This window comes from Apis florea, unplaced genomic scaffold, assembly GCF_048593485.1.
Source record: "Apis florea isolate Af1SG1 unplaced genomic scaffold, ASM4859348v1 contig_3802_pilon, whole genome shotgun sequence".
NCBI lineage: Eukaryota > Metazoa > Arthropoda > Insecta > Hymenoptera > Apidae > Apis > Apis florea.
This window is the reverse complement of record NW_028256863.1, coordinates 1,752,519-1,769,054: the sequence shown is the minus strand read 5'-3', so window position 1 is coordinate 1,769,054 and position 16,536 is coordinate 1,752,519. Positions and strand designations below refer to the sequence as shown.

General features: G+C 26.0%; 3 long non-coding RNA genes across 3 annotated transcripts in view; all 3 read right to left on the bottom strand.

The window, feature by feature from the left end:
* Positions 1–3,082: 3,082 nt before the first annotated feature.
* Positions 3,083–7,402, bottom strand: LOC116414191 (uncharacterized). Its single transcript, XR_004224657.2, has 2 exons — positions 7,038–7,402; positions 3,083–3,513 (listed from the first exon to the last, which is right to left on the bottom strand). It is a non-coding gene; the product is annotated as an uncharacterized LOC116414191 (long non-coding RNA).
* Positions 7,403–8,606: 1,204 nt separating this feature from the next.
* Positions 8,607–16,536, bottom strand: part of LOC105735180 (uncharacterized) — a 45,869-nt gene continuing 37,939 nt past the window's right edge. Inside the window, exon 3 of the long non-coding RNA XR_015294981.1 lies at positions 8,607–8,656. This is a non-coding gene — a long non-coding RNA (uncharacterized LOC105735180). The remainder of the gene's footprint in view (positions 8,657–16,536) is intronic.
* LOC147656181 (uncharacterized) lies at positions 12,839–15,028 on the bottom strand. Its single transcript, XR_015294986.1, has 2 exons — positions 14,791–15,028; positions 12,839–13,359 (listed from the first exon to the last, which is right to left on the bottom strand). It is a non-coding gene; the product is annotated as an uncharacterized LOC147656181 (long non-coding RNA).

Sequence of the window (16,536 nt, the reverse complement as noted above, 5' to 3'; positions counted from 1 at the left end):
ATAAATTGTCTCATAAATTAAAATCTATATATTTTACCTTCAATATTAATTAGCAACATTTCAGCATGCGTTTCATCAATTTTTTAGGCGTATAAAATAGATATTAACTTTTATTTTATATTTCAGCATAATTTATCGATATCTTCAATAACGAAATAACTTTTTTTCACCAAATTTTTATTCGATGATGGCCGTTACAATCGGATTTCAATCACTGAATTGACAAATCCCCATTTTTTCTCTTTTCATTTCGTATGACATAACTTTTATGATCATTATCCTTTTGAAATGTCAATGTCTGCTCTCAGTTTGATTTAAATCCATACCCAATAACGGCTAATATATCATAAAATATATATTCTCTTTGGTATAATTTTGTATTGAATTTCATATTTACCACTTTCTGTACGTTCAAATATGTGAAAATAAACAGACTTGTATGTTGATTTTAAAAAATACATACATTTTAATTAATTAATATTTTTTCAGAGCTGTTTACTTAATAAAAAATTATAATCATATTAATTATATTATGACATAATATAAAACTATATACTTTCAATTATTTAATCAAATAAGTAATAAAAGACTTTTATATTCTTACCGAACAAGTAGTACAAGTCAACTATTTGCTAAACCAATTTCATATCCTTAATTGCATAACCAAATAAGTCAATCATTTCTCGCTAGTTTTATATTTTTAAATCAGAGTTGAAAACATCTGTTAAAAAAATAAAAATTAAAAATTTTGAATAAAATTATTTCAAGTAATTAAGTTATTAAAATGCTTGAAATGTTTATTAATAATTATTATAGTTGATTCGCCTTTATATATCTCAGTTTGCCACTATGATATTATTTATGATTATTTGATATTTTGAGTAATAAATTATCGAACTTATTGAAGTAACTTTATTCTTAACTATTAAATTGACTATTCTTCAATTATTAAATTTTATCCATTTATGTTTCAAACATGACTATATGACAAAGTATAGTGTAAATCAAATATTGATCAGACAAATAGAATATTCTTAATCATTCGAGATAAAAATAAGTGCATATATAAAGTTTTCCATTGCATTTTCATTTTCATTTTCAAATATAACAATATTTTCAGTTGAATTACTGTAAATCATTCGTTGCATAAATTCAACCATAAATCATTCCTTACAATTACAACAGTCATAATCCTTAAGATAATCACAAAATTAACTCAAAGAGAATAATCATGAAAAGAATAACAAATTCATCCCAGATTAAACGTAATTAAACGTTAATTTATCCTATTTCAACGTAGATAGCAATGAAACATTCTGAGTATTACTAGGCTTATCAATATTATATATTCCTTTTGTACTATATAATCCTTCCATTGCTTAAAATATTAAGAAACATCTTATACGAATTTATGATTAATATATCATTTTAATTCTGAGAATTTACAATTTTAATTCTTTTGATCATAATTGAATATCTTATTTAATAAGTAAAACATAGAAGATAAAGGAAATTTATTAGTCATTTCTAAATTTATGACAAACAATCAGATATATTCTAAAATCAACTTTTTCTATATACAATGTATTACTGTTTGACAATCAAAGATCAAAGATACTGCTGATTTAATTATTAAAATTATTAAAATTAATTTTTGATTAATTCTTGATTAATATCAATGCATCATACAAAGTATTCGATATTAAAAATTCCAATCAAAAATTTGATGTGATCAAAACAATTGTTGTAAATAATTTACAAGATTTAAATGCATTATTCTTGACATGGATAACAGCAGAAATCAAAATCAAATTATAAATTGATTTGAAATTAAGCTATGAACATATAAATTAAGTTAAATAAAATTAATCAATCGAATTAGATCTTTTTTTAAATTAAACTAAAATAATCGATCAGCAAAATTTCTTGCAGGAATTGATTCTTTTTTTTTTTCTATAAAATTACAATTATTCAATTCTTTTATTAATTGAAGAAATATTCTTTTCTTTTAATAAAATATTTAAATATTTTAAGATAATTACGGTCAAACAATAGTATAACTCTACCATTAGTCATAACAGTAGTATATCCTCAATCATGATATATTAATCAGTCAAATAATACAGGTCGATTATTGTTCATACCAATATTGCATCTTCAATTATTTGGTCAATTAAGTAGTATAGGTCAACCTTTGGTCAGATCGATAATATATCGATCATTTGGTCAGATAAATAGCATTTGCTGGGCCAGACAAGAGGTATAGGTCAACCATTAATTCGGCCAGTAGATTATATTGCTAATCGTTTGGTCAAACGAGTAGAATAATAAGTTGTGATAAATGGATAATAAGTCAGATAAAAAAGCGAGGAAATCTTAATTTCTAGTCATTTCTCGCATCGATTCTCATCACAAACACATTCTTTCTTTTTTTTTTAAATTATTAAAATCCGACCAAAAAACTTTTTGTTATTCGCCAATCATTTTCAATCATATTTCTAATCGTAATTTTCGTAATGTACACAGAAAATTATGCAATTTCACGCTCGGTCTAATGATTATCGTGGCTAAACATCTCTGGATGCGAGGAATTTGCCATGTAAAGTCCTTAAACTTGTACTGGATGTGGAATGCCTTCGCTTTGTGTACGAAATACCGCATGTATTTACTTATTACTTCCAGTGACCGACGAAGGTGATCAACAATTCCAGGCCAGACTCGAAGAGCCAGTTAGAACACGTTGCTTCTCGATGAGAGTGAAAGTGGGATTTCCACAAAATGCAATCAACATGTCCATCTTGATCAATTGAAATAGAAGTATATTAAACTAAAATAGAGTATAATATATAAGATTATTATTGGATTAAAACGAAAATGTCTTTTGTAAACACATTTTTACACAAAAAAATAATATAAAAATATAATACTTAATTTATAATTCTAAGAAATGATTATAATACTTTTAATTTTAATACCAAAGCAATAAGTGTATTTATATTTATTCATAACTATATCTCTATATATACCTGCGGCATAAATCCTTGGATTTCCACTTTCCACTATTATACGACAAACGAAAAGCCAACCACTGATATCACAGTTGTAACGGAGATGAATTACATCGTTCTAGTAAAGTTACCTACCTAAATATAAATTGCATTCCACGATAACTTACCGCACGCATTTCGTAGCGCGCCATATTCAGCTAGAATTATGCGAACCAATTAACCTTATTGATTCGTTTTAATTGGAATGTTTAATAATCGTGGTTTCCTAAATGTATATTAGTTCTCCATATTCTCGTTAAAAATTCTAATAAATTCGTGCGAGTATATCCATGTATTTTTTGTCAAAAAAATTTTTTGAGGTTATCAATTTTAACCAAACTTTTAGTAAAAATTTAGAAGAAGTCTTGTGGTTTTCAATTTGATTATTAAGAGTGTTGAACGAGTATCTCTTCTGTTGAAATTGTTTATTTTGAAAATTCAAGATACCAGTATGACATTTGTGACGCTGTAACATAAAGAAAAGAAGTGGATTCATCAGTAAAGGTACATCAAAGGATACATTTGTATGAAAGGAATGGTTAGCTTAGGATTTTCGAGAAATTGTAGTTTGGTGGTAGATCCTATGGTGGCTGTTCCAGCAAGAGGACATCCACAATCTCTTAATGTATTTTAGAAAGTTGGATCTCTCGAAACATTAACAGAAGAAGATCGTGAACTGAAGTAACGTTTTTCTAAATTAAAGTTTCTTAAATACTTAGTTTTCTATTTTTCTACGTTTTGTTTACAAAAAATTGCAAATTTTTAAATTTTCGATTTTATTTCACGTTCTATGTTATTTCTTACATATTTGCACGTTTATATTTTTATGATAGTTTTTCCTATTTGTTTTTTATATCTATTTACTATAAGATTATTAAGAAAAATATAAAATACATATATTTATAAAAAAAAATATTATTTCATGTAATTTATTCTTAATATTCTATGCCTAAAATTCATACAATAATTATATAATTCAAAATTATAACAAAGATAAAGCAAATTTACTCAAAAAATTCAAATTAATCCCATAATTCAGCCCAATCCCAGAATTTTATCAAAAAATACAAACTGGATAATCCCACAATTTTTTTAACGTAACTCATCCTCGTAACGACAAAAATTCTCCAAAATTTTACCACCAGCCGATAAAACAGATTTACATGAAAAATAAATTAATCATACAAAAACCTATAATGCGCGCACAAAAGAGAGGTTAAACTTTCAGGCCAATTCACATCGATTCGATACATCATTATATTCTTCAATAGATATATTAAATTTCCCTTTGATCGTGATATTATCTCGTGTAAAGATATTATTATTGAGGCAAGAGGGTGATGAAAGAAAAGAAAGGAAACGAAATCGGACGTAAAATCGATAAAAGCTTTGTTCGAACACACGTTCACGCGTGTGCCACGTTTCGAAGCGCACAAAAGGCACGTTTTAGTTGGTGGAGAAGAGAGGCGAGGAAGGCACAAATAAAATCCATCGATCGAACCAAAGGGGTATTCCACGAGGTCGAAGTTGGTTTTGAGTGGGTCCCATCCTTGACCAAGGGGTCTGCCTTCTCTGATAAACCTGTGTAACGCGAAAAGGAACCTTGATGCGGAACCATTTCGACACAGGCCCTCTAAAAGACTATCGAGAAGCATCTCTGCCATTGTACTTAGTCAGAGAATAATAAAAGCCATCCTGATCGCTTCCTCTTATTTCTAGTGTGATACTAGTCGTTTTATGTTTTAAAGATATATAAGTGAAGAGAAATTTTTGTATTTTGAAGTTTAAAGTGAAATAAAGTTTTTTAAATTTTGAAAGAGAAAAGGGAAATTCAGTGTTGTTGAAAATTAAAGATGAATCGATAGACAGATATTTTTTTTGATTATGTAATTTTAAATAGTGAAATTGAAAAATTGAAGTGGAGTTAAAAAACGTGAAAATTGAAGTAGAAGAAAGTAGAAATTGGGAAAGTTAAAATTTAGTTAAAATTGTAGAAGTTAAAAAATGTGAAAGTTAAAAGTGTAAAAAAAAAAAATAAAATCTTGGAAATTAAAATTGTGAAAATTAAAATTTTGAAAATTGAATTCGCAAAAATTAAAATTTAGTTAAAATTTAGCTGAAGAAATTGACAAATTAAAGTAGTAAAAATTAAAATTCTGAAAGTCAAACTTTTTGAGAGTTAAAATTTAGAAAATTAAAGTTGTGGAAGTTAAAAATTACGTGATTTTATTTGACAAATTTGTGTATCGATTTACTATCTGAATTTTTAAATTAAGAAATTCATTATTAGAGAATTATCGAAGTGAGATATTGAAGACATTGAATGATATATATTAGAATTATATTTATATAATTTTTAATTATCGCTATATATATATATATATATTTCACAGTTCACATTTAAAACAAGTCTTTTTCGTTTCTTAATATATGAGTACTCATTTTATTTTATTATTAATTAAATTTTCACCGTATGTTTTGTATGTTTCAACGTTGCTAAATATTTTTATTTCCACATGTATTTTCTACCTTAGTTTTTCATTGTAATATCGTTTACATCGTAAAAAGTTTATCCCATTTTTTCGCTCTTTTACCACTTCCTTCTGTTTTCAAGATACATATATTTTATAATTGCTTTTTTCTCATAGAATAAGAAACACTATATTATAATCCATCTCATCTCCTCATTTTCTTCCCTTGGTTTTCGATTTCATGCATAGTAATCTTATTACGCTTTACAAGTTCTCGAAACTTAATTTTTATATTTTCATTTTGTACTTTTATTCGTTGTATCTATCTATTTATATTTTAATAATTTATATTTTATATTAAGAATTCTTTTCAATATTTAATTATGCTATTAATAATGTTTGTTAATATTCATTGCCATTTTTGAAATAATATTTTAAATTTTATATTAATGGTGCATTATTTGAAAGAAGAAAAAAGATACAAAAATCAAAATTCTCATCAATATTGGAGAATATTATATTATATTATTCCAAGAATAATTTCCACTTTCCTTCTTCGAGGGAAGATGAAATATTAACAGGTTTAAAAGTGTCACGAATCTCATTATTTAAGTGGCAACTATGTATAAAGTTAAGGACCGTGGAGAAAAGGAATTCGTCAACGACCTGGATAACTTAATTCAATGCCGTTCGAGTTAAGCTCTGGAGCTTAGAGAGCTTTCTTCTCTCTGTTGCCGCCTATATCGTAATAGTTACATTAGTGAAACACTGAGTGATATCATATATGTGTATATAATGTGTTAATAATGGTATACAAATATCACTATGTTTACTATAATAGTAAGTTCATTTTTCAAGAGGCTTTCTTTCTTTATCTAAACTTCAAATTTTTTTAAATATTTATTTTTAAAATTATAAATTACTGTCATTAATTTATAGCTCTTCAAAGAACTCAATATAATTTAAAATTATTACATTTTCTAATCAACTAATTTTACTATTTCTTCGATTTTAATGTTATAAATCCTAAATTCTAATATCAAATCTTTAAAAAATTGTATTCGTAACAATATAATAAAAATCAGAGAAGAAATTATTATTTTTAGAAGAAATTTGCATTTTTTGATCGAAGAATCTTAATTAAGTTTCAAAGATTGTGAACTTTTGGTATTGATATATATTTTAAAAGAATATAGATATATGATTATTGTGACATTTACCAATCATTAATTTCATCAGAAAAAATTCTTCAATTTTACTATTTTTACTAGGATTTTTATTAGAATTTTTACTAAAATTAGATCTAATATAACTTAATTTAAATTAAGTCATAAAAAAAATTATATTCATAATAGTGTTATTTTTTAAAAAGAAATTAAAAGAAATAATTCCTCAGTTTTGAGGAAAATTTACGTTTTCTCATCTCAATTCTCAAAGATAAATTTTGTTCAATTCCTCATAACCTAAAAATAACCTTTAGAATCTAAGTCTAACCTTAAAATCAAGATTTCACACTCACCATACTATGTACGTACCTCTTGAACCAGTACGTTTCCCTGTTCTCACATACACTATTCTTTCCTGACCATCTCCATTTTCCCGCATTTTCCTTTTCCCTCTTGTCGAGCTCGTTCCTCCCGAGTTATATCCCGTAAACCGTGGTAGTTTGTTGGTCACGGTGTGCAATCTCACGGAGGACCAGACGAAGCGTAACACCTCCCTTCTCTGCTCACCCTTTGTCCAGAAACCTCCGAATTCGGTGCATTCACCAGAGTGTGCGTTTATACGCATGTGAAGGGAAGACCATTTAACACAGGAACAGATGTATATTTTGCTGTACCGCCACTGGTGGCACTACTTTCGCGCGAGAAATGGAGGATATCGCTGTACATAGAAATACTGTCCGTTTGTCAGAAGAAAAGAATAAAAGACAAAGTATGCATTCTCACTCTATTCCATCTCTTCTGCCATTACGCATTGTCATTATTAGCCGATGATAAAATTGATGAGAAATAGAAATATAACAGAATTTCTTTGATTAAGAGGTTATGTTGCAAAGTCATCATTCTATTTCATTCTATTTTGTCTTGATTTATTTTTTCATCATTAATCTTTGTTAATGTCCTTAGTGAATAATGACGATGATAAAAAAGATGGAATAATGAATATTGTATCTAACTATCTTCTGTGTGTTTCATTAATATGTGCTTGAATTATTATCTGAATAGCATATATCTATAAACTTTCTATCTTATATATGTATACTATTACTTCTCGTCTACTATTGTTCTTGATCTACTATTTGTCTATTCTATTTCTCAATTAATTTGTATATACTTGACTATCTAAATAGCACGTATCTGAATTATTCTCTTGTCTGAATTATTATTTATCTATATCATTCTTCTTATTTGTATTGTACATTCAGAAAATGACAAGTATGCATTTTCATTCTGTTCCAGTTTTCCTACTATCATTATTGTTAAAATTGACGATCGAGATAAAATATGATTTCACAACATTGGCGTAACCTTCTAATTAAAATATCGGTTATAAACAAATAAAATTCCTTTGATTGAAAGATATTATCATTCTGTTTCACTTTGTTTCGATATATCCATAGTCAGAAATGGATAAAATTTAAAATTGAATTTAAAATTGAAATTAAGAATAAAGTTATTTCAATTTTACTATTCAAAACATTCGATAGCCTTAAAATTGAACAAACGAGATTATATAAACATTTTAAATAAATTTATTATTTAAATTAATTTTATTATAAAATTTTAACTAATTAATTTTTCAACTCTTAATGATTAATTCATTGTCGATTTTTGTCATTGTCCTCATTAACGACAATACATGTGATGGCAAGAGAAATGAAATAGAGTGAGAGCGTAAATCTGCTCTAGCCATCTTTTGGCATACGTACGTTACACTGAGCAGCTAGACAATGCAAGAGGTGGAGCTCGAGTATGTGTACACAGAGGGAAGTTGTATAAGGAAAAGATTACGGACTATGCATGTAGATAAGCGGCCTGATAAGTGTTCGTTCATGAGAAGAATAGATTGAAGACGAGGTCGTTTTCTTTACTCATTGTCGGAACTGGAATCTTCGTGAGGAAGTTGTTTCAGGAACTGCAAATAGATTAATAGAGAAAGAATTAATAATCGATAATTAATTGTTAAAATATAATTGTTCATGCTGACGAAATGAAAAGATATGCAAGATAAAAGAAATTTGACATCTTTTATTTACATATTTATATATTTATTAATTATATATTTGCAAAAATGATAAAGATAATAGGTAAGCAAAAGAATTCTGTCGTATTATTTTTATAATAGAAAAATAATATTTGATCATTTTTGAGATTTTTGAAATGAATATATATATATATATTTTTTTTAGAATACTCTTATCTGTATCACTTTATTGTCAGATCCTTTTGGAACAATATCACTATTTTTTTAAACAAGTGCTATACTTAAAAATTTCTAAATTTTTAAATAATATATCAACAAATACTTAATATGTAATGTTGAATGATGATAATTCGATCTTTCATTCATTAAAAAACATATCATTTGTAAAAATTCACTCTTATCCAATTTTTCTCGTAATCTATTATTTGTTAATTTAAATTTAAAGTTGTTCAAGATAAAATTGAAAATTTCTCTCGCTTCAATTCAAATCTAATTCTCCAATATGACTGTCTACTCTTGTTCCAGAACTCTTGTTCATTCCTATCGCTACAGAGATCGGTTACTATCCGAAATACACTAGGATGTATATCTATACTATGGAGAACGAAACCACTTCCGGTTGGCTATCGTTTACGAACTCGCCTCGCTGAATTTCTTCACATCCGAGGGATACTGCCCTCGATAACAGTTAGACCAAACATGACATTATACGCGAAACTTTCTGCATACGTTACAAGATCACTATTGAAAATCCTCAAATTTAGCCACCGATCGAGAGACAAAATAATATTCGTACATTTTTGCGAACAAGTTTCGTTTTCTCACAATTCAAAAGAAGTTTTTAGGTTAGGTTTTTAGTGGGACAAACACAAGTGTATTTTCATCGAATTATCGTAGAATTGTAAGTGGACTTCTCACGAGATGTCAATATTTGGGAATAGCATTATGTATAATTATGTCGAATCGAGTTTGATGAATACGTGATGCGTTGCATGTTGACGACAGAACAGAGTAATGCACTCTCAAAACGAACGTTGCCCTGTATATACGTCGATATCGATGAATCGCAAGTGAATTGTCCTTTCTTAAATATCCTGATAAATTTCATTTTTTTGTAAAATGTTTATCTTCGTCCTGATTTCTATATAAGGTTCTATTTTAGTATTCTATAAAATGTTAATAATGGATTCATGGAATATTTTTGGAAAATCGATCGCAGATATTGAAATAAGCACGATAAGATTATTGTGCAAGTGATGTAAATTATTGATAAGATAGTTTGTTTTTCAGGCTATAAGTGGTACTAGAATGCACCTGTGTGAAGGCAACTCATACAGAGATCATCATAACTCTGAACTACAGATTAACTACTAATTTAATTTAATCTAAATTTTATTGACGAGTATTGATAAATTGATTGATCAATTTTTATTTAATTATTACGAGTATAATTAAATCAAATTTCGTACATAAATAAAAATATTAGTATTAATACTTGTGATTTTACATCACAATGCAATTATATGTAGGCAACACGTATAGATAGATTATAACTTTGTTCTATGGACAATCTAACTTAACCTAATTTTACCTAAACTTTAACCTTAACTTTATTGTTGAATATCAATGAATATTAAAATTTTTGTTCGATTACTATAGCTATAAATAAATCATAGAATAATTTTAAGATAAATCTATGAAGAATCTATCAACATCGATATTATTTTGTACCATAATGCACCTTTATGCAAATTATCATAACATCTGCGCTATAGATAATCTAATTTTAATCTAAATTTTATTGATAAATTCATTTGCAATTTTTTTCTGAATTATAACAGGTATAATAAATCAAATTTCATAGTTAAATTTGTGAAAAGATTCATTAACTTTAAAATTAATTTAAAAGTACAATACCGTCTATATATTCATTATTATTTGAATAGATGAAAATAGAAAGCTGAAAATAATTTAATTTTTTTGAATAAATACTGAAGAAAATTGGGTCATACTCGCCAAAAACAGTGCAATGTTTTTATATTAAGATATTTGAAATGATGTCGAAGAATTATATAAAATGAAGAAAAACGATTCCTTAAATGTATTCTATTCATATGATTATACTTTAAAAAATTTCGAATAAGAATTTAGTGCAAATTATTTTCATTTTTCGATTTTTTTATTGAAATTTTGTGATATATTATTTTAAATAAATAGAAATTATATCTAAATACTTAGTGAATGACGAAGACTTTAAATTTCACTGGTTTAACTGATTCAAATAAGATAAAAAGTTTATATTGGTATGTGTTTCACCTCTTTGAGAGGAATTCCTTTAATTGCAAGCTGCGGAGCTTAAGTTGGATTGATCTAATTCCTCGGAATATATTACCTCTCTGTTGCAATAGTTTTGAAGTTTTTCAAAGTCATAGAATATTTCCGATTACAAAAAAAATTGCAGAATACTAATAACATCATTAATATTATAATATGTAGTAATGAAGAAAACTAATAACTTGTCCTAAAAATTATAGAAAATCGTAAGATTTTTTAGAATACTTATAGTTAATGTTAATGTCCAAAAAAATATCATATATATCATATGATATTCTATCAAATAAATGTTTCACATTTAATTTAATGAAATTATTCAGAATATTATTTTCCTATTTCCTATTTCCTAGTTATTAATTAATAGTTTTTCAATGTATTCATTGCATGCGGACTTAATTTTAATTTTCTCCAAAATGAAACTTGATATTGTTTCTTATAAAAAATTTCAAATTGTTAATTTCTGGTGTACAATGAAAGAAAGTATCTTAAAATTCATAGTTCTAATAAATTTCGATTCTTGTTCAAATAAAGTTTAAACTGTATAATGAACAAGAATATGTAGGAAGTTAAGAAGGAAATCCCGTATGTGTTGGAAAATGCACGAAGGTCTCACCTGTTGACATCCTATTCGTGTCTATGAGCGTGTCAGAAATATGTAACAGTTTTACCATTTACCATGATCCAAGAATGGTTTGTCGTCTTTTGTAATTTTCTAAAAATGTAATGATTTTTCTAATTTTTTTATAAAATTCATTAAACGTTCTCTTAATATTGCGGCATCTATTAACATTTCATTTATTATTCTAAATATCTACTCAAAATTAAATTACTACTTACTCATCAGCAAAATATTCAATACGAAATCCTGAATCTTAAAATACTCGCAAATTTCCAATTTAATTATGAATGTTTTGTTTTAAGATAAATGAAGCATTATTGTAACTGAATAATAATTAAATTATGAAATTTGATTCGCAGAGAATTGCACTTTCATTGAATTTTTATGACAAATTTATTAATTATATTGTAATTATATTGTATACATTATGGAATTTATTAATAATTTCTTATCAAAGGATTTCTGAAATTAATAATATGAAGAATTAATTCTGAATTATGTAATAAACAATTGTTACATAATTATATTTTCGATTATATATTATTAATAAATGTTTATAAATTATTTTAAATATTTACCATTTATTTTAATATTTATTTTTCAGCTATTTATATCTTTTTCTTATTTAAATTTCTTTTTCGTTCAAATTTCAAGATTAAAATAGTAAAGATTGCAAATTGATTTTCTTTTCCTATTCTCCTGTAGTAGCAGTTGAGCTAAATTTATTTTTATTTATAGCTGTAACTTTGTCATTGAGATACGACCAAAATGAAATAATGGCTTCCTAACCTATATTTGTTTCTATAATACCATTGTAAATATATATATTTGAAACTTTGATCGATAAGAAAAGTCTAATGTTTTAAATCGAAGATATTATATATTTATGTATATAATTTTATCGATATATTTTTGTTTAACATTATCATACAAGAACATTTTGATACATTTGAATTTATAATTAATCACTGCATCACATATACATTAAAACGTTTATAGGACATCTGACAATCATCGACAATTGATCGACTGGCAAATATAAATGATATTTTCGTTTATAAAATATCCCTTTTTAAAATATTATGCAGAATATAATCAATTTTCTTATGATATTATTCTGAAAACATTTTTTCGATAAAATAGAAATTCTTATAACACAATTTTTATATAATATGATTTAATAAATAATTAAATAATCTTTATACAAAATTAGGATACATTATATATATTGTTTCCATCACACTTTTCGTTGACATTTCCAATATTTCTTTGATATGTATTAATTTTAAGTTTCATTTAATAGAGAACGAATTAAATTTTTCATTCATCAAAGATGAGATATCTGTGGATATAAATAATTTATTAATGTACATTTTATGTTAGTACAGCATTATATATATATTGTAATCACATTGAAAGGAACAGTTTCTAAGTTGCGAATAGCAGACAAAAGCATGTTCGGTGAAAAACAGACAAAAAAAGCAACAGTCGGTCGAAAAACGGAATATAGAAACGATCTGACGGTCATCGTGACTTCCGCGGTGGTACGAAGCGAGGAGTTGAGTGGCTTTATCAGGCCTCGTTACTGCGCTAAATCCATGGCCACGAGTGGAGGAACACACTTGTGACGGACGTAAAACCCGAAATGAACTTCCTCGCTTACGGGGATTGCCGTTTTGCCCTGCGGAAAGAGGGGCAAGTGGGTTGCCTGCTCAAAGTATTCTATATCTAGTACAATATACATATACACGTCTGTGTATGCATATGCATATTAGTCACGAATGGTTCAAAATTTATTGGTAATTATTATTCTCTTATAATCAAGAAATATTGTTTCAATCTATAAGTTCAATCTTTTCAATTGAATTAATGATAAAAAATAATAAAAAATACACGTTAATAAAATTAATTGTCATATGATATGGAAAGTAATAATTATCCGAAAAGATAGATGTATTGAAAAAAATATTGATTAAATTTATTTTATTAAAAATGTTAGTTAATTAGGTGTTTCTTTGTCGATTTTATTCATTTGTAAGAAACTAGAAAAAAAAATTTATAGTAATTAACTGGATTTTACTGTTTGTCTTTATATTTAATAATTTTTGCATACATATTTAATATTTTGTATATGTATATAAATTTTATGTACTTTTTGTGTGAAAGTTACAAATTAGTATTTCAAAAGATTAAAACTTAGAAAAGTTAAATATTTAACATAATAAATTAAAAATGAATTTTTTTAATAATTTAATTTTTTAATTGATAATTATCAATTAAATATCTAATCGATTCAGTATGTCTATTTTATCAAACGAACAGGATTATATTATTACGATTCCTTAAATCCACTCGAAAACTGGATATTTCAGATTAATACAAGTTTGTAGTTGTCCGATTGCAGTTTATAATCTTCTTGAAATTATTATTTTCATAATAACAACACAAATGCAATTAATACAAATATAATAAATTGAATATTAATTTCAATAGATATATTCAATAAATAGATTCAATAGATACACAGAAAAATTTGTATTTTCGATATTGCAAAAAATGTTTCTATATTTGCAATACATATTCATACGAAATTCGCTTATAACAATTTATCGAATAAACATTTAGTAGAAAGAAATGTGATTATTACATACCAACTAATGATTAAATAATCATTAACGAAAACCACGTACAACCTCAGGAAGTAATGAATTTTGCAACGTTTGTTATCATGCATGATTGAACACACAGAATTCTACAAATATCTAAATTCGTAATTTAGAAATGGTAATAGAAATTAATTTCGTTTCTTTTATAAAATAATATTAAGAAATTTTGAAATTGTATCATTTTAATCAGTTTTTAATTTCATTTTTCGAATATAGAATTTTTTAAAAAAAAAAAGAAAGATATATACATATATTAAAATTATATTTATCATTTATAATCTATTCTTCTCAACCAGATTTAATTTCTCTAAAATATATAATAACTCTGTAATATTTAATGAATTAGTTTTTTAGTTTATATCACGCGATATTCATTTCTAACCTATATTATATCATAAAGAAGTTTATATAAATGACGCTAGGCAGTATTTTAGATAATAACTTACCTAGAGTTTGAATAACCAATCACTATATTCATTAACAACATTTCGTTCACAAATGTTCCATTATATCAAATATAAATTTAGAAACAATATTGCAAACATAATAATTACTTAATGTTTAACAAATGAATTTTTTTATTTATTTTGTATCATAAATACAATGAAAATTTCTAACCTTTACTACAAAGATGTCTATATAGATGGAGTCACGCTCGGTATCAGTTTAGATAATAGTAAACTCAGCTAAAGTTCATATAATCAAGTACTATATAAAATTTTCTATAAATGAAATTCATATGAACAAAGTTTCATTATATTAAATATTATAAATAATATTTTAAAAACAAAGAATTTAATGATCTAATATTTAACGAATTAATTTTTTACTTATTTTATTATAGATAATGTTTGTAATTATATTATTTGTTCTTATAGATGGAATAACATTCGACATTTGATATTTCAAATAATAGAAAACTCAGTTAGAGTTCAGATTTTCACTCTATTCAGTATTACCAAATCATTATTCTTTAATTTTACATATCCCAATACACAAAATTAACTGTTATCTTTAAACCAATTTTCATGTTAATCTCTCATCAATTCGTGATTTGTTGACATACATGATTAATTGACACACGAAAACAAAACATTTACTTTCGATGCAGCCACTAATGGTACCTTTTAGTAAAACAAAGCTTTGTACCATTCTCTTTGTCATACATTAAAAAATGGAACTAGTCAATGTGTATTTTCTCTTTTGTCGATATCAATCACGAAATCGAAAAAAATAATTATATAAGACAAATTATTCTTTTCATTTGCAATTAATCGAAAGTGGAGTTGGTCGAATTTTTGTGCATAGTGATTTTCCTCGATGGATATCGAGAATTAAATTACCTGGTAATTTATAAGTTTTCTAACTACGGTAATTATCGCTTGAATCAGTCTCGGTCGACGTTTATCGAAATCCCAAGTAACTCTTAATTAACCTGGATGCACGAGCGATGAATCGATGCCGAAAATTTAGTTTCTACGTAAATTCTATACACGTGAAATTAGCTATGCTTATCGGGACTGATATAAATTTCCGTTACGAACAATATTTATGTTACACGGTGTACATAATCGATGTGTATGATAAAGAACGACAGAATTCCTATAAACATTCCCAATGAGCCGATACCTCGTTACCGAGCTAATGACCCTTGATAATCTAAACTTTAATGGGGTTCTCATTGGATTCTTGTTATGCTTTAATCGTTCGATTTTAATTTTATTTCACATATTCTTGTTGAAATTTTCAATGAACGATTCGTTTTGATCGAAATCTTTTTGATGGAATAATTGGTTATGTTGAACATTGGTTAAATATAGTACAAAAAATAAATAACGAATTTGAAAACTATATAGGTTATGTTAATCGAATTTAATAAAAGTATTGAAATGTTTGTTGTATTTTTCTTTTAAGGAAGAATTGCCATGTGCAAAGCTAAATTTGAATGATTAACTGTGTGAACATTAGGGAGGACCATATACAAAGAGAAATGAAATGAAAGGTATCAATAGAAACGCAAATCAATATTCGGATTTACAAATAGAAAAAAAAAATTAATGTTTCAGATATTTTTCAATTATTTTGCATGTTGTTATTGCATGACAAAACAATGTATTAGATAAATTACTTAATGCTGTAACAGCATATAGTCTTTCGGTTTGAATATGACTTTGAATAAAAAAATTAAAGAT